Raw genomic sequence first — 21387 nt, 5'->3', positions numbered from 1 at the left:
GATATAGAATCGTATAGTACATAGTTGATCAATCGACACGATAGTAGCTTAATCAATTTATCTAACTCATTTCATTAAACTCAAACATGATGGAGAAATATTCAAAAGTGTTGTTTAACTTCTTTCTATAAAGAAGAATTTTCAGAATTGGTAAGTGGAAACGATATATATTTGGTTTAGTATTTTTAAAATCAGATAATGTATCAAATTGTTTTGTTGAAGACCTGCTATCTGACTGCCCAGTAAATGACAAATTAACAAATTACTGTGACTATTTAACCAATACTTATGTACTATCTGAAGATTTATCTCCACAGAGTATTTTTGCATCTAATACATCGGCATTAATAAGAACAATTAAAACGTGTGAATATTTTCATATTTTTTTTTAACAAAAGTTTTAATCCTATTTCTCCACTAATTAGTATCTGGTTAAGTGTTGTTCATGAAATTTAAACTTAAGTCTACATTAAATTAAATAGTGTGCATTTACAAAGGTGTCCAAGGATAAAAAATTTATAGATCGACATCGAAAAAAATACAAAAATTTAAAGCAGGAACAATTGAACGGTATGTTTTTATCAAATAAATGTCATTTAACTATTCTATTTAATATTATACCATAAACATTTTAACGATTTGTACATTTGATAAAAACTTACACTTATAATAAATTATGTTAATTTACAAAAACTGTACAAAAACACAATACATTTTTGGAGAATAATAGAAGTCGCCTCCTTGTGGTACTCTCTGGATAATGCAAAATGCCTATACGTATAAAACTAATCAATACAAATAAATAATTTAAATATTACAAATTCATTATTATGTAAGTATAAATAATTTAAAGTAAGTGTTTCTCGAAGTGTGCACTAAAATATTTAGGCAGGTAAATTTGGCACAAATATAAATAATACAATGATACCCAATAAGGATTTTTTTTTTGTTTGGTGCAAATGGATAACACCCTCTAAGTACCCAATATTACTGCTACCACCAATCATCTCCATCTGTCCATCTCAATCACTTGTTGTTCTCAATTGTCTACTCCCAAAATTACTCATTGAAGATTCTATAGATCCATCATGGCCTGGGTTATTCTTTAGATTTTTTTATATGTATTTGATTTAAATGTTGTAGTTAAACTAATGGACCATTATACTACCATACATGACCACAAATAATGCAGACATTTATTACGTGTTTTTCACGAATTCGCTAACCTAGTTTTTAAATTCATGCAGCCCTCCTTTCCTCCCAACAAAATTGAATTCATGGGAGGAAGAAAGTAGCAACACGTCTCGCCAGCTCCCCATCCCTCATTGTAAAAATGTACATTATTAGGATCTTTGTTACAGATATTTAGCATACAATTTACACGAATTTGCAAGTTTAGTTTTTAAATTCACCCGAATCTCCTTCTCCCATCTTTCCAACCAGGAAAAAAAAATCATGTTATAATAAGTATTACACAAATATTCATGGAAAATTTGAAAAATTTGTCGACATTTTACAAATTGATTGTATATTGATTTTCAGAATTTGTTGTCATTAAAATAATCTAAGCAACAAACCATTACAGCTAGGGAACAAACTTTACGCAGATCCTTTGTCCGACCTATTAAAAAAATATGTCATAATTTTTTACAAAAATTTATTACAAATTGCAAATAGATTTTTAGAATTTACAAATCAATTATTATTTATTTTTTTCCAAATTTTTTTTTGTCTGTCCCTGACTTTTTCCGATCGATTTGAAAAGAAAAATATAACTTCTTGAAAATTGATTGAAATTTAGTTTTAAATAAATAAATCAAATTTAAAATCAAATTGAACAAAAATATAAAACTGAATAAAAAAGTCCTAATTTAATAACAAATCTATAGGTACTGAATGAAGAATTTAGATTTTGGATTTCATATTTAACTTGGGATTTTTTTATGAATTATCTTTTTTTGAACTTTCCTGATTTACTTAAATGGACTGTTTTTATTCGACTTTGTTTCAATGGTAAATTATTCCCAAGTCGAATAAAAAAAATTTAAAATCTAATTTTTGATTTTTTTTGTAAATACTATTTATAGGTACTTATTAAAAACCAATTTCCAATTAGCTTTCAAAACGTTGCCATATTTTCTGCTTTAAGTTAGCCCCCCCCCCCCCTCATTAATTTTAAGCTTAAATAATTTTAATGACTCGTTTTCAACTTTTGATGATCAATTAGCAATTATTTGAAACTAATTTGCAAAATATTTATTTTTATATTTTTGAATGTTCTATGATTTGATTTTATACCTATATATATATTAATATATTTTTTAAGATCATTGCAAGTTCATGCAATTGTTTGCTACTTATTTTTAAAAAAAAATCCAAACATTTTCATTTTTACTAAGAGAGTAGCTGATGAGTCATATTGCTACCTTCCCTTTATACATTTCTATTTTGGGGGAGGGTCATTTTTGAACTAGGCGTTGAATCCGTGTGGATTTCATGCAAAATATCTGCAAAATTCGTTTATGGTTTTTCGAATATTTGGGGGAGGGGCAAACGATATGTTATTATATAAATTTCAATAATATTAACTATTATTCTATCCCATATGTTTGTGTGTTTACTTAATTTTAACGTGAAAAACCAAACTTAAACTAAAAAAAGCTCAAGGAGTAGTGGGTGAATAGTGGCATCTGCGGCACTTTCATTTAAAAATGCTTTTGCGATCTTACCAAGTATTTAAGTATTTAGCAGTGGTGAGTATTTCCGGATTTCAAAAATCCGAATTATTAGGATTTGTCAAATCCAAATTTCACGGATTATCTGGAGTATCTGGATTATTCAAATTGATTTTGCTGTTCAATTATATCATGAAACTTAAGTATTAATTATTATTGTTAAATTTTCATTAAAATTAAATAAAATAATTTATTTTATCATACATTAAAAATAATTGTAAGTCTAAAGTCACATAAAAAGTAAATCCATAAATCCTGATAATTCGGGAAATCCAGATAAAAATTTGATTCAAATCTGGATTTGGATTTCCGAATATTCGGGTAATTCAGATATTTAGATTTCATGCCCATCCCTAGTATTTAGTATAGGTATTGAAGTGAGATTTTTATAATAATGAAATTGATAGAAAATTTTTTTGTAATTTCGTAATTAAGTTATTAATTATTATCACATGTCGAAGACTGATCAAGAAACAACGAATTGAAATGTTATATTTATTGAGGGATGATAATGAGGGATGTAGTGATAAATGATCAATGTTTCTCAATTATATTCACAATCGAGTAGTATACGAGCACAATATCATAAGGTGCGTATAAAATTAATTTTATCGACAACTTTTTTTTTTTTTTATATATTGTGGGTACAATATGTTGACTGAATGGAAAAATAAAAAAATAGCGCCTGAAAATTTCGTACTGCTCAGATGATACCAAGCATGCTCACTTCTTTTTTTTTCAATAATGCAATTGAAATGTATTATTTTCAAAATTAACGTGTCAGAATCATAATTGGTAAGAGTAAATTTTGAGTTATTTAACTTTGTATTCTAAACATAAAATGTACATAATAGTAACAGTGATTTGAAATTATTATTAATTTATTAATCTAATAAAATTAGTGATTTGTACAAATTTCTCAGGTATAATAAATCCTAGTCATAATATAACGTCTATTTTATAATTCTCTAAAACTTATTTTAAGGACTATTATCTTTATCGCTAACGTTTTAATAACTAAGAAACTTTTGTCTAGAATCAGGGAAATTTCAAAAAAAGAATTATGTACTATAAAATCTACAATGAGAAAAGGAGTTCTCATTTGAAAAACAAACTTTTTTTCTCGCCACGCGATACTAATGAAATAGCACGAAAAAATTGTCTGGGTAGGTATATCTAAAAATTTGAAAAATCAGAATTTGAATAACTCCATCGTTTAAGGTGAGCGTGCTTGGAGAATCACGCTGTATATTTCTGTGAATAATTATTATTGATGGTTACCAAATATGAATATTGGCTGAAATTAGTTGAGTTTATTAATACAATAAAATTGATATCGTCGTCTAACGTTATCATTCCTATATTATCGTCATCCCTCGTGGCGAGAAAAACACGCGTGCCAGCCACTCTCTCGTCGGCGCAGTCGTGCCCGGCGACGTCTGGCTCGCGGTTACGACTGCGGGACGGTCTGCTGGGAAATCCCCGTCGAACGCCGACGAGACAGTGGCGGCGGTGGCGGCGGCGTCGTTGGCGACGAACCGCGTGGCGGCCGGCGTCGGAAACCGCGTGCGCGCGCGACCGGCGGCGGCGTACTGTCTATTATTATTGTGACGGTCGTCGGCGCGCCGGCGGCGGCGGTCGAGGCTGCCACGGAGGCGTGGGCGGGGGGCGCGGCGTGTCTGACGAGCGCGTGTTGTAGTCGCACGGCGTCCGCCGCGTCACTCAATCGGCCCTTGCGCTCCGACACGCGCGCGACGCCGCCGTTGACGAACACACCGACGACTACAAGAGAGTCGTATCCGCCCGGCGCTTTCGGGTTCCCCCCAACGTCGTAGACCATAAATTTTTATCTTGTCGAGAAAGAATTTTTTCTTTCAATTCGCTCTCGCACACACTACAGACACACGCACACACACAAACGACTAAGTATTAAACGCACGCGCCAAGTCGCCTCCGACGACGCCGTCGCGGGTCCCGCAACCTTTGTAAATTCGTGAGTATAAAATTATAACAATAATAATTATAAAAATAATAAATAACAATGGTTTATAAATTGCCGCCACAAGACGCGTTCTACAGGTCTTCGTAACCCGTTAGCGCACCGCAGCAATTATACGCGTTATTTGTGACAATAGGCCTATTAACAAAAATAATAATATTGTTATAATAAATAACAACAACAACAATAAAATTGTGTAGACATATTTACAGTTTACACTCATCACGAGTATCCAGTATAGATACGGCTATACTCGCATTTTGAAAAGTATCCAAAGTACGCATTTTAATTACCTATCTAATTCGGTAAAAAAAGTCATTTGATTAAAAAATCGAAAAGTAATTTACAGCCACTTAATATTTACGATGGATTCTGTGACATACCATATGCATATAAGTATCTACTTTAATTTTTTTTTGTTTTACCTTATTTTCGTGATTTAAATTTAAATCAACTGAACCTAATAATTTTTTTTTTCATGTTCATCATTAATTATGTACAACATTTTCCAAGTACATCATTTTATGTAACTGTATAAAACATATTACTCATGATAGGTTTTATTTTTCGGGGTGTTTGAATATTCGGATGGGTTCAATCTGCAGGATTTGAAACCGATATTGTGGATACAGATTTTAAATATCGTTAAAAATCGAAATCGCTATCGAAACTGAAACCGAAATCGAAGTAAAAAAAAATCAGTTTCAAGCCCTGGTTCAAAGACCCATTAAAAATATATTATTTATACCATAATAATTATATTAGAATTGGTCTTGGATTAATAATTTTCCGAAAATATAAAATTAATAAGAACTGAAAATGTGTATAATTTGTAATACAGTTATTTTTTCAAAAGTGTTTAAAATTCATATTCAAGCATTTTAATAATATTTGAACACATACTCAATTATTTTATAAGATAGTTTATGTCTAATAATAATACGTTACGTATATTTACATACACGATATTATAAGTTCATAAGCTATGTAGTGAGCACATTAAAAAAAATGTTTTTACAGGTTATTGATATTTAAATTTCTTAACGAAACAATGTTTTGAAAGCTAAGAGATTATATAAACGCTCTTTATATTTATATCTTAATATTGCATATAAGGTCCATTTTTTGGGCACACGATAAGTGTAGTGGGTTAATATACTTAAAGTGGACATATATTTCAGAATTTTTTAACTCTGGTACTAATTTTTTTTCTTCGTCTCATTTTCATAAATGACAACATTTTACAGTAGACAATTATTGAGCACATATTTTAATGTTAGATTTGGGCTTAAAAATAATTATTTTTGAAGTTATCAAAAATTAATATGTTTTCATAATTGTACGTTGAAATTCAATATTTTACGTTACTTTGAATTATTCTTTAATATTATAAGATTTTGAAATATTACATTACTTTTGCATTTAATGCATTCCAAATTTTTAATAATTTATTTTATTGCACCAAACTTTATTCAATTTTTACTTTTTTTGTGTATCTCAAAATTGAGAATAGAAACGAAACAGTGTAATCACTAGGTGCGTATATTTAATATTTATGTATATGTTTTAAAATATAATTTTAAAGACCACTAAAGGAATTTTATTTTACATATATCTCGCAGAGTAGGTGAAATATAACTATTGATTATAATAAATTATAACCTATTACTATACATCTGAATGTCTAGAACCACATGTTTTGATTGATTTTTGAAAAATTACACAAAATATACAAAAAGTACTTAATAATTGTACTCTGTTAATGTTAAGTGTGGTGATTTAATAATATTCTAAATTTGATATCGTTTGCAATCATTAAATTTAGTAGGTAGTCTGATCACTCGACGTTCAAATTTTGGTTATACCTACTTCAGAGTTATAATATTAATAAATAAAAATAATTACACACCTTTCAAAAGTAAATTATAATTTCTCGATCAAATTCTCTCAAAAATAACATATTTTATTTTTTTAGCTTCATTTGAGTCATTTTATAGACTAGATAATTTGAGTAAAAACTAAATTTAAAACACACTCACAAAGTCACAACATACAGTTTCAGGATTGTATTTGGGTGACGTACATTACTTGGGACTAGACATACACATAGGATGTGAAATTAAAAATTATAATTTAGGCCGAATATTTAAATATTATATTAATTATATTTATAAAAAAGAAGTATTTGGGAATTACGAATACCTTGGAAACATGCAAATATTATCAGATTGTAATTAACTAGTTGAAAAAAAATGTAGATACTAAAGAATGTAAATTTATTATACCTACCTAATTTTAAATCTATTATATTATATTAATACAAAGCTATTAAAATAGGTAAAATATATTGTTAAAAATGATTGTTATATTTATCACAAATCACAATATGGCGTGTGCATGTGCGTAAATTCGCAATCGAAGGCTTATTGAAAATTACGTGTAAATTATAAATAATGGTCGTTTTAAATAAAATGTATTCGTTAGCAATGAATTGAAATTATAGCCGTTTTTATCATTGTCAAATTGTTTTGTAGGATTTATAAAAGATGAATTGTTTTTCCACTATGAAACACAAACATTAATGAGCTTTACGGACCGCATATTGTGTTATCATCTGTACTAATTATTACTAAATTATTTCCAAATTATTTACTGGATGATGGAAATATTTCTAGATACCTACTTAATATTATGATTTGCTATTTAGTTTAATTATAATTTGCGTACTACGTATTCAATTAACAAACAGTTAGAAACTAGTGAATAATTTATTAGCTAATGATATATTTTAGAAATTTTCAAAATTTTAATGTTTGATGGATTTGACAAACAAATATAATATTTTTTACGTTCAAATTCATAAGTTATAAAGAAATTCAATACTTGAAAAATATTTTTTTTCAACTTTTTGTATAGACTTTTAAGTAGGTACTCGAAGAACACAGGTAGTAAGGTTTGAAATTCAACTGAAGAATGAGGTTTTCGAATAATCTCGAAAAATCTCGGTAATCCCGCTAGTTTTTTTTTTTTTTTTATAAAAGTTTTAAACTTTTCAACGAAAATATAATTTATATTTGCCAGTAAATCGGCTTCACATAGGTTTTTTTTTCTAAATCCGATAATATTGTAATATATCGTTGTCAAATTAAAAAAAATCATGGTAACCATATTTTTAACTCTGTGGATTATTCCCTTAAACTACTGTAATTTATTTTGAAGCACCTATTTAATTTAGAACACGCCGTTTATGTTTTACGTTTGCAGAAATGTCATCATATATTTTAATAAATTGTAGGTGCTTTATAGTAAATAACATATATTTAAGAAATAATTAAAGCAAATTTTTAATTTACTAACATTTCCGTAGGTAGCCAATAATTATTTGATGAAAAATAAAATTCAAGACATTTTTTCGTGAGTATAATTATTATAAAAATACAATACTACCTTTATAACTAAACACTAATTTATTTTTGTGGTGATAATAAAATCGTAATTACTAAAGCAACGTACAACCTAATTATATTTTAATCGTTTAAATACGTTTACTTTATTAATAAACAATATCTACAACCAATTCATTGTTGTTTGTGTTAAAATGATTGATCTCCAGTATTTGTAGGTATATTTATTTACTTATAAATTTAATAAGTGTCTTAGTAGAATTAAAGACTAGAGATAACTTTGTACTTACATCATTAGCGTATATCATTATGCATACCTACTATTAAATAACAATTAAATAAGAGTTATCGTTTTATTTAAAAAATACTTTAGGTACTTGCATAGTAATCAATATAAAATACCTATCTTAATATATTATTTTCATTCTACACATAACATAGAGTTACTGAACATGCTTTACTTAAAGATTTTACAGGATTAATTGAATATTCTATCATAACTACATTCAAAGATGAATTTTTTTAAATGTCTGTTTTCATTTATCTCTTTAAATTAAAGAGATTAATCAATTGAATTATGTAATTGATAATAAGTTAATGAATTTTTAAACCGGTTGATATTGATAATTTGTATAATTTTTAAAATCAATTTTGCAACTTATTCTGTAATATTTATATTCTTAGTATGTGAATAAACTATATTATAATTATATCAATTAGGTATAGGTTGTTAATATGTGCATTTTGTACACTATTAAAGTCTATACGGATTGGTTGATTTTTAAAAGGTAGAAACAATTGTATTAAAAATTAATTATATTTATATCAGTCTATCACCGTACTTAATTTTAAACATGCTTTTTAACTGTTTATATACAAAGCAAAGCAAAGAATCATCAACAAAGAATTTTTCGATGAAAATATATGGATTTATATAGGTGGTAAATGAAAATTGCAATATTAAGTTTGTTTATATATATATTAATACACCTAAATGAGCAATTTGTGTTAGAAATAAATTTAAAAATTAAATTTCAATAATATGTTTGAAATATTGTAATTTTTTTAGTGAATGTCAATGATCATCACATGAATATTATAAACAAAATCCAATAAATCTCTGAATACAAAATATAATTAATAATAGATATTAATAATGTCAGATGTACCTAATTGTTTGCTTTCAAATTAAACCCTTATAATTAATACTTGAATTTATTACGATTTTAGACAAGACAGTGTAAGAGGTATTTGAGTGATTAAAAGCACAAACGTGTAATTTATTAAAGAAGAAATAATATAAACTCATGAAATATTTACAGTTTTCATTTGTATCTATTCACTGACTGAATATAATGGATTTTCGTTTTTTGTAAACATACCTACATAGAACAATATTTTTTTAAACAATAAAATATTTTAAAGACCGGGCTTTTAATTAATTTGTGGTTTCAAAAATAAAATTACATCATGGCACATATGATATACAACGTGTCTTGACGACCGAAATTAAAGTAACATATCGCACATTTATATTGTTAGCCGGAATACAGTTGTACTATTGTGTAAAGTTTTGTTACATCACTGCATTATTATTTCAAATCCGAATAATTCAGTCACGAAAGAAATATTATAGGTATTGAAAACATCAACATAGTTTAATCACTGTTGGGTTTTACTATACTTGATTCTAAATGTTAAGGAACATTTTATAGACAAATTTGTGTGCATTTGGCTGATGAACATATTATTATATTGTCATTGTGTTATGAAAATATTATCAGCTCGAGTATGATATGAAAAAATGTTGCATTTTCTGTTGCATTCTCCGCTAAAATGGACAATTCTAATATCAATAGCATTTGCCTATCATGGTTTACAACTCACAAAACACATTTATAATATACTATACTTAGTTCGTATACAGTTATAAAAAATATTTGAACTATTAATAATATTTATGAAGATACTATACTGGATTGCACTACATCGATAAAACTACAATTCAAATTATTACCAATATATAAAAATAATATGGCTTGGCCATTCTGTCATTATAATGGAGAGTTTGATCATTTTTTTCTAGATGGAATCTTATCTTATCTATATAGGAAGTAGATATTTCAATGTCCGTCATGCCGTGTCAATGTACTTAGACATTCAGAACTCTGCTTTGAGATTGGTTCAAATGGAAAATTATATTTATAAACAGATTTAAGTAAAAATGTATAATGTAAATAGAAAAAAACATGTTCAAATATAAATACTAAATTAAAATAAGTAACATTGTATGTTGCTTGCAGTTCTACTGTTACACCCAACTCAATACATAGATTGGATCGTAATTTTGACAGATCTCATGATTTTTCATAAATGGATAATATTATTAGTAAAATGTATGTTATTATGACTGAAATTGAAATTGTTGAAAAAGGGAACTTTTATTATAACAGTGCTTCAAAAATTTCGAACGACAAAAAATACACAACAATATTGTTAGTATTACTTAATTACATTATAGCTATAATAACATTTATAAGTTTTAACAATTAATTCAATTGAACAAGTGTAGGTACCTATGGCTGTTTGAATTATTAATTAAGCGAATTATAACAAATGGACGTTCAAGTTTTATCATTTTAATCGCTCTTTGGAAGTACCTACTTTCATTTTTGTCTAAATTTAATCTTAATAAATAAATAGACTTAAATACACAAATTTTGATGAAAATAATAGTTATTAGTTTAATAAAATAACTAAACCGTTGTCACAAGCTGATTTTATTTTCGGAGCTGAGCGAAGAATGTATTGGTCTCAAAATCAATAACCAAATTTGTTTCAACTTGCAATTTTAAAACAACAGGTCATCTTACACGTTTGGTTAGATTATGATGTTATTTTTGTATTCAGATGTGACAATATTATTAACAGAAGATATTTACTATATAAAATAACTTAATATAATTATTATACAACTGTAAAAGTGTAGTTCATAATATTTTATGTAAAGTTTAAGACATGGCAACCATGAACAAAAAAAAATTGTAATCCCCTCTCCCAAGCTTATTCATTTTTTACACTGCATATAATACTAATAAAGTTAAAAATAAAATAAATAAATAGATTATAGAGATTACAAATAAATGTATTTCAGATACATATAAAGATGCATGTAACTCATTTGAGAGCTTTTAAGATTTGTGATGTTCATCTTAAAAAAAAAAAAAAAAAAAACGGGTAAATCGTGGATGTCGCTCTGCTGTAGGTACAGTAGGTTACAAGTGGGTAACAGTAATGGATGGAATTAAATTTGTATCCTATGATATTATATCATTGTATACTAAAAACGATTCTGAGCGGAGACGGTTTATCTGTCTAGGATATATTATAGATTATTAAAAATTTCAAATCTTAGATTCAACAAAAAATGTTTTATGAATTTCTAGCTTAAAATAATTTGTGAATTTTCGTGATTTTTACGTATATTGTCAAAATTCAAAGTTTGGAAGCTTGTAAAAGAAATTATGACTATGTATATTTCTTTTATTTTTCAACTGCTATTATTGTAAACATACTCGTATGTTAAGATCCTTGCATAAAATTTCCAAGCTTTTCTATCCATCAAATAAATTTTTATCGATATTATTTAAAAAAACTAATAATGATCAAAAATTGCATATGCCTATAAATAGTTCAACTTAGGTCGAAATGTTTTGTAAGTAAAAATTTTTTGCAAGTAAAAATCGCATGGTAAATAGAATATACTTATATAAACATTCGGTGAAAATTTCATGAATCTATGGTCATTTGTTTTAAAGTTACATCAAAACCAAAATCGATTTTGTCGAAAACCTTAATTTTTAGTTTGTTTATCCCGATTATTTTTACTTTTGACCCCCCCCCCCCCCAAGTACCAACTAGATTCACTTTCTGATCGCTAAAGTCGAAAATCGAAGCACTTTTACTGCTCGAAAACGTGATGACAGACACAAAAAAATAAAAAATAAATAATTAAATAATATAAAAAACATACATCATGGTAAAATCAATACATTATTCCTCGCTCCACTTAGAATCTAAAATATTATTATTGATTTTCTTTTACGTTTATAGTTTATGCTATATTATTTTAGATGGTTAAATCATTTAAAGAAACGTTGACCTCAATGCTAGGTAGAATTACAAATAATAATAGAAAATTAACTTATAAAATTAATTGTACAAATGAATCATTATTATAACCTAACCCATATTCCTCCTCCTCAAACACCACTCCACCATAACATCAACTAGGATCTTCAAAAATTCAGAAACTATATCATACGAAATTAACGTGCACGTAAAATCGTAAGTTTCACGTAGCTTTAACTGCATTAATCATGATCGTTTATACCTATTGGTCGCATTTTGATGAAAAAAAATATTTCAAGAAAACGTGTCAAAAACATGACTGGCTTTCGTCTTACTCTGAACTTACTCGCTCTGATATATTCGTAAATAAAATGGGCTGCGATTGAAGTCGTTGGTCAATTTGAGGTGGGGCAGCTCTACCGACGACGTGGTACAAGGGAAATGGTACTTTCTCTCTCTCTCTCTCTCTGTCCAGGAAACATGGACGTTTGCGGTAGACGTGGCGATATTAGTCACTCGTGCGCGCGCGACCGGTCTTGGGTGAAAGTCGTCGCGCGGCCGGACGATCTTCTGGCGTGAACGCGTTCGCCGTCTTCGTGTCCGACTTAGGACGGTAAAAACGGCAAAAATTTAAACGCGGGCCTGTCCGGGATTTGAACCCGGGACCTCTCGCACCCGAAGCGAAAATCATACCCCTAGACCAACAGGCCGGTTGAGTGAAAGAGTTCAAGACTCATGGCTTAGTTTAGACGGATCGTACGCGTTTATACAGTAAATTACTATCACCGTATGTACTCGTATAATAACAATATACCTTCGCAGTAAGATGCGAGTGTGATTACGCGTTTTGCCTATCCAAACAGCCGTGCGTATTGTGAAAGAGCTGATGCGGTGCCACTGCGACTGCGACCAACGAGAGGACGCCGCCGAATCATTAAGTCCACGCTAATTTCGTTGAAACTCACGGCGACAAAAATTATGTATGTTGTAGGGCATTTTGAAAAACTAAATTAAAATACATATTGTGTAAAATATCAAATAAAATGGTTATTATTATATTATTATGATTGTAGGTCTTAAAAGGCCTAAGTTCTATTAGTCCGTATGCAATAATCCTGGAAAACAGCAGGCCGTTTGGAAAAATAAGAAGAATAGTTCAAAAAGTGCCTACTTTATCGCAACGACCAATTTTACAAATGGCCTATGACATATATATGGTTCGGCTGGGACTTTTCAAGTCAAAAAAAAAATCATTGGCATCCGTCTTATTTGAATCACGGTGGTAACCGTATTGTTATTATGAAATAATGTATGTGATCACGATAAAAAAATATACGAACATTATTAATTCACAATCATAAGTTTGTCACCACTCTGGGATATCAGTAGTTGTATCCTACGTTTAAGTGTTATGTATTTTTTTGTTATTATTCATAGTGGATACTCAATTCGTTTTACAGATATATTGTCATGAATTATTATGACTAGACATTTATTATTATTTTATCATGCATATAAAATTAATGTTATATAATATCATATATTTACTAAATTTACTTAAATATCAAATAGGTTCTACGGTTATTGTATTAGATTATTAAAGAATATTGCACTTTAAGTTAACCGTTTACAGTAATATAATTATAGGTATATTCTTGTCCAAAAATAATAGATATATATATTAATTAATTTTTATAATATTTTACGTAAGATATAAAATGTTTAAACTTTTTAAACATAAATATTTCTTTAACTTTTTTTTTATTCATATATCTATAAAGTATATTTATACTTATAAATAAAATATTTATTTTATGTATTATGTTTTGAGAACTTGGATGCAAACGATGTAAACTATGAATATAAAAGAAATAGATTTCCAATCAAAAATTATTAATCGTAAATCGGAATGCTTATATAATAAGTACACGAATTATTAAATATTAAACATCAAAATAAATGCAAAACGTTAAAATATAGTATTTAACCTCGAGCAACCAAACAGTGATGTGGAATTTGTTTGATTCATTATAATAATGTACACTAATTTATAGTATTGAGCGTTGCTAATCGGACGAAAACTAACGTTAAGTTTAAACACTTTATTTATAAAAGTGTGTAGTATTACCGTTGGACCTTTAACAGTAATGTCCTCATCGAAATTTCAATATTTTAAATTTGTTTATGAAAAGGTGCATTTAAATAAAACATTCACAGACATAGTAAGTGGTATATATAGTCCTACTGTAGGACCGGATTTAGGGGAGGGCTGAGTGGGCTGCAGCCCAGGGGCTCCCACAAATTCAGAGCCCCACCAATGTTATGATATTTAAATTAGGATACAGAAAAAATATTGTATTTATATATTAAATACTCATGTTTACACATAATATGTAATCGAATAATATTGACCATTATTTGGACATTTAAAAAATTTAATTTTACTAACTATAATAATAGATGTATTCGCGTTTGTTGACAATAAACGGTGTCAAAGAATCTAGATAAGATAGGTTTTTATGCCATCCGTAATCGGTGTTGATTTTCAAAACGTTATTGATAAGTTTGTACAAATGAAATTAAGAAAAGTTCCAAGCCTTTAATTTAATTACCTGATATTATTATTTTTATTATTCTTTATTTAATTACTTACACCTAATATTATGATGATATTACTTATATTATAGTTATACTTGATTTGATTGTTTTTATAATTATTTATTATTAAATAAGTAGTGAATTGTTACTACTATAGTAGTATACTAAATATGACCATAAATGTTATTTAATAAGTAAAAAAATATATTTTCTTATTTATGTGTAAGGGCTACCACAATGCATTCCGCCCAGGGGCCACCACATCCTTAAATCCACCCCTGGCCCTACATCCCCTCCCAGAGGTTTAGGTTTTCAATCATAGCTAAAATTAAATCCTTTATAAGTACGCCATTGAACATATATATATATATATATATATATATATATATATATATATATATATATATATATATATATATATATTGTTTGTTCGTATGTTTTGTATTATGATATTATACATAGATATAATTAATTTTTTTTTAATATTAACATTGAACAAATATTTTTTGCACACAATGGGTTTATGGACACATGCTATTTATTATCAATAATTTTTGATATAAATAGACCGTTAAAATTATTATTGCAAAATTTATTTTTTATACTTACTGTCAACGCATAGCGTAGTAATATTTATAGTGATATTTTCAAAATAACTTAATATAAATCGGTGTTTCGTGTTCTTAAATAATATATAAATTGTGTTCATATATAACATAAATGATTATTTTTTTTTTTTAAGAGGGAATTTGCGGCAACATAGGCCATTGGGTGTGGTACGCTAGGGGTCATTTTTGTGTATTTGTTTGCAGGTTTTTAAGTTGGTAGTGTTGTAACACATATTTATGTATGTGTTCCTAAAAATCCAGGGGGTCACCCATCCACGAGCTAGCAACTACTGTCAGTACGTACGCTTAGTGCGTTTCCGCAGATTGAGTGTACGACCACATAAATTATTATTATTAATGTTATTACTTATTAAATAACAATATTATTGTTCATTGTACAATAAATGTCGGCGTATTTAATCCTACGTGTTATTTAAACGTGAATTAACAAAAAAAAAAACATTATAGTTACAACGATGGTTGTTGTATCAATGTAACTATACCTAGAATAAAATTAATGTATCTATGTATCTTTCGTTTAAGTAATATTGCTTAATTTATTTCAATAGTTTAACTGATATTTAATTATTTTATTACAATGCGTAGTTATATGTTCTAATTATTTTTACTTTCAAACGTACAATCAAATCATAATTATTTGGTATTGAATATTTCAATATTTATTTTTAGCTGACTTATTAGATTTATTTTTATTTTTTGCAATAATTGTGACTTCAATATTCAACATCATAAACGTATTCTGTTAATCATAATGTCAAAATGACAAAATTTAATTACATACAATTAGTTTTAATCAAATAGATACCTATTTAGGCATATATATTATATTTGCATTTTTGTTTCCCAAAAGTATTTGAACAGCTTGAGTTAGAATCTTGAATATTTCTTGTATATTATTTGCTAAAATAGTTATGCAATAATACGGGTTTTAAAAACTTAATAATATTTTAACTATATTTTCAGAGTAATCGTGGAGTACCCATAGGCTTACAAAGATTATCATAGCATTTCAGTGTAATAATAATTTGTATCTACGAGATATTAATATGTTAATTAAAAAATAAACCTTGTGAAACAAACGAAATCATAAGGTGTGATGTTTTTTTTTTTTTTACAGTGGCCTTTTTACAATTATTATGAAGTATGAACTAATAGTTAAAATCAAAAGAGTGAAAAGGTTTCCAAGTATTGTAATAATATACGTGCTAATCACACTTCGAATAATACGAATGACTGAATTATATATGTACCCACTACCCACATAACCACTGAAATAATTATTATTCAAAGAAAAATGTAATTTTTTAAATTTAGTTTTCTTTCTTAAACGCAAGTCTCGCGAGACTATGAAGTGGACTGACAAACCTTCCTTCTACCCCCACTATATCCATACCGCATTTCAAGATGTAAACCAAACACAAAGGTGAGGCATAGAGCTGCCACACGTCACATATATAACGCGGAAAACACCAGAACTAAGTGAATGAAATTCTTGGAATAAGTATACCAACCTAGTATGTGTGTGTTATATATATATTATATACTATAGGTGGTTAATGTTAGTGGTGAATTTGAATTACCCAAATCCCAGAGGAGGAGGGGAGAGAAAAAAAAACACACATTTCAACGGAGAAATTACGGGGCGTTTGAGAGACAGCAGCAGCAGTAGGTACTCTCAGTTGCATTATCACAATTTAGAAATTTTAAACCGTTTTCTGGTTGAACGTCCGAGAACCCTAGTTTTTCCGGAAATCCCCGTTGCACGTGCGTTCTCAGAAAACACTTTCTTCAACAGTTATGCAAACAATTAAAAAAAAATTTTGGAGTGGGTGGGAGTTATTTGAAATAGGAACACCCGACGATTATACGTTATTTATACGATACATATATATTATTTTCAATTGCAAGTGTATACGATAAAATTCATAATATGGATAGTAATTATTTGAATATAGGTAGGTAATCTAAATATTGAGCACATTAATAATTTTTTCACACATTGCGTATGCAACAGAAAGCAATTAAGACTTAATGTTTTATGGCAGGCAGTCGAAGAAGAACGTGTTGGCCAAATAATTACAGTATACTAGCTGGTATTGTTTTGTTGTTGTTTTTTTTTTTTTTTGTTCATTAAAAACTAGTGTAATATTTGTGGTATCGTGAAATGTGTATTATTTTTTGTATAATAGGTATGTTATTATTATTTTGAATAATAATTATGAACTTATTTCGAAGATTTTCTTATAAATTCTACTCTATTAGGTGAATTTTCTTACACACAAATCATAACTTTCTATAGAATCTTGACGGATTTATTGGTTTTCTTAAACATTTTGTGTATTTAACTCCGTCAAATATTATATAATAATACCTACCAGACTATAATATTTTTTAATAACGTAAATAAATACTATTGTATAATCTTAATGATATTAAATATATATAAAGTTGATTAAATTTAATATGCATCATATCTAAATACAATTTTGTTCTTCATTCTGCCATTTAGGTACCTATTAAACAGGATAAAAACAATGATCAAAGATCGGTCTCGTCAAAATTATATTTCAAAACAAAATGACAGTAAAATTCAACTAATGTCTAAATACCTAATGAAATTATTTTATTTTTATTACGGGACAAGTCAATTTATACTTTTACAATAAAAATGAAGTCAGAAGTTAAAATTCTTAAAAAAAAAACTTTGTGTCATGTCAGAAATATGTTAAGTAAAAAGAACATTTACTGAACTGCGTAAATATATTTAAATTACAGATGAGATTAATAACAAATTTAAAAAATATAAATAAATTTATTTATTTATTTAAAAAATAAATGTGATAAACTTAGGCTTCGAATAGTGCATTCGAACAGTCTTCCGCGATAATCTTAACTTCGACCTTAAAGTTTCTAGAAATATTTAAGTTTTGAGAATTATTTCATAGTAATTGTATGCCTGATATTTTATATTAAACCAATAATATTGAACTATCTATACTGTATTTCAATAATTTTGTATATAGTAATTATTTTATTTGATATACCATAATTATATTATATGTACTAATTATTATAGGGTAATGTATGAGCTATAGATTTTTTTGTTATGTATCTTTCTTTGTGTAGTCAAAAATAATCTGTTAATCTCAAAATGTCACTCTTGTGTAAGTTTCTCATTTGGAATCCAAAGCGTTTCATTGAAATGTCAATGAAGCAGTGATTTCTTCAAGTATAATAAATTTATAACAAGAATAATAATTATTAGGTTGGATTCTATCAGCGGATGGAATCCCTTCTCGTACCATTAATTTCATAATTATTGAATACATATTCTATATGATCACATTCTTTTATTACCTATGTCATATCATAAATATACATTTTAAAATCATATTATTTTTGATAAAAAATCGTACAATGCTGTGTGGAATCAAAATACATAAATGTATATCGATATTATTGTGGTATTAGAAAGATAGTAATATATTTAAATTTAAAATAAGTAGTACCTATTATTATTTATTATTATCATAATATAGACTTCCTCGGGGTGACATCTGAAAATCTCTGGAGAAGCATAAGATCAAAATTTAAGGTATGACTAGAGATAGATAAAGAAGTAACTTAGGATGCACATTTTGTTTTTTATTTATTAATACAGATTGTGAAAAATGCAAGTACATACCTATACGAACAAAAAAAATGATGTTAATAAAAAACAAATTAAGTAGACAAATGAGATGAGTTTTTGTTTTGTATTTATACTTAAATATAGTAAGATAAATATTTCATTTTTAATCGATTTAATATAAATATACATATATATATATCTTATTATATAAAAATAAAAAATACTTGTAACAATTAAAAACAAATTTTTTGTGAATATTTTGAGTGAAGAGGCTTTGTTAAAACATTATATTTATTAATTATTAACAATTATTAATAATCCGTGTGCTATAATACTACTGTTTAATATTATTAGCTAGCTACCAGTGCAAATTGGTTATTAAACAGATTTAGAGTAAACTTAATGTCGCACAGATACAGTTTAAAGTCAATTAATGTTGTTAAGCTTTAAACCATGCATTTAAAATAACTGTCTCATTTTAATAATAAATTAAATACGGTACCTATTTAAACTGTGATAACTGTTTAATTATTACCTATCTTTGCAAATGTGCAATTAAACAGACTTGAAGAAAACTTTCTGTCACACAAACACAGTTTAATGTCAATTAACGTTAGTAAACTTAAAGCTATGTGTGGAAATAATTTCTATTCTGCTCTGACTTGATGAAGATCACCAACAAGTAAACGTAATACATATTGTTAATCAGAAACAAAAAGTAAATAGGTTTTTAATTTATTGAAACTTCATACAACCTTTGAATTTGTATAGTTATACGTTGATAATTTACAACTTTACTAACTAATTAAAATATACATATAAATTCAGAATGAGTGCAGTCTCACCACTCAACTTTGCATTAATATAGTTTTTTTTTTTTTTTTTTTTTAATTCAGATAAGTATATTATTATTGTCTATCAAATACACTTGACGTAAAAATCAGCCAATAAAATTCGTTAAAGTTCGTTGTAAGTAAATAGGTTCGTAAAATAATTATTGATGAGTTCAATACTCTGCGTTTATTCTTGGTACTTCCTAATGAACATTAATTTCGTTAATATAAATTATAATATGCATACTACTTAACTGATAATTTGAGCATAATTTTATTAGTCGAGACGATTGAAGTGAAAAAAGCACAAAACTATATAATGCTAAACAAAAATATCACTGTAGATAATTGTAAAATATTGTGTAACGTCTTAAAGTTTGTGTTCAAAAAGCTAAAGTGTTAAAGCTGTTCAACCATTAATTAAATTTTCTCTCCGTGATGATGAGAGTAGTTAGTTAAGTTTATCACCTTGCAGGTAAACCTAAGGAAATCTTAATAATCTAAATATAGCTTTATTTACAAGGCCCGAGTAATTTAAACGTCGCGAAACGCATTCAGTTTGATAATATTATAATGTTAGAAATTAATAATTCAATTAATGACGAAAGACATTTTACTATATTATATTATACATTATCACGTCGTATAAAATGTTTTATAATTAAAAATATACTAACTAAATTTTAATCCCAAAATAATAATCCACCATTAGCCGAGCGCCTTTATAATATTCCATATAGGACGTAGGTATAGTGATATTGTTTTATCAAGCATAATATTTTATTACAATATCTAATAAGCAAACTACAACGTGTTTCAGGAAAAATTGTTCAGCTAAATTATATTCACAAGATATTGTATAATATAAGGACTTTGTTGGAAAATGCAAATCGAAAACAAACTACAATAATATTATGTAAAATATCATACTTATACATAATATATTACAGACATATCATTTAGTTGTGATTTGTTTCCAAAGCTCGGTCAACAATGATATGGAAAATATTAAGTATGAATGAGATCCGCCATCATATAATAATTTACAGTGTATTTTATTTTATTGATAACAAAATATGGTAGCTGTTATAGTTGATTATAACCGAATTTTGCTGAAATGAATATTATTTCTCAGAATAATTAATAATAATGCATCCATCCTCTTCGAATACGGTATCAGGTATACAGCGATATGAGAACATTTTTTTTTTTGAAACTTAACTTTCGATGATTGTTAAAATATTGGCATCCATAATAATATAGACACAATATTACTAACTACGTATTTTATAATCTGTTATTATACCCGTGCAAATAACATAAAATCAAATTGCTATAACTCGGTCATTTTTTGACTTGGAAAAGAAATTCAACCACTAAAATTCATTAAAAAATAATAATTTGTGATCAAAAATGGATCATGCTAT

At 27.4% G+C, this 21387-nt stretch overlaps 1 protein-coding gene and 1 non-coding gene across 3 annotated transcripts in view; one reads left to right on the top strand and one right to left on the bottom strand.

The window, feature by feature from the left end:
• Positions 1 to 4443: 4443 nt before the first annotated feature.
• Positions 4444 to 21387, top strand: part of LOC107161452 (carbonic anhydrase-related protein 10-like) — a 229519-nt gene continuing 212575 nt past the window's right edge. The window contains exon 1 of one of the 2 annotated variants that reach the window (XM_089217208.1): positions 4444 to 4728. The gene's annotated coding sequence lies outside the window, so the exon portion shown is untranslated. Of the gene's footprint in view, positions 4729 to 8129; positions 8149 to 21387 lie in introns of those variants that run through there. The other variant, XM_089217207.1, reaches the window with a different exon arrangement.
• TRNAP-CGG (transfer RNA proline (anticodon CGG)) lies at positions 12908 to 12979 on the bottom strand. Its single transcript has one exon. It is a non-coding gene; the product is annotated as a tRNA-Pro (tRNA).

The sequence above is a fragment of the Diuraphis noxia genome, unplaced genomic scaffold (assembly GCF_037042655.1).
Source record: "Diuraphis noxia isolate RWA-SAM2 unplaced genomic scaffold, SU_Dnox_SAM2 contig0001, whole genome shotgun sequence".
NCBI classification, from domain to species: Eukaryota; Metazoa; Arthropoda; class Insecta; order Hemiptera; family Aphididae; genus Diuraphis; species Diuraphis noxia.
Note: the sequence above shows the minus strand (reverse complement) of the source record. Positions and strands in the feature narration are given on the sequence as shown.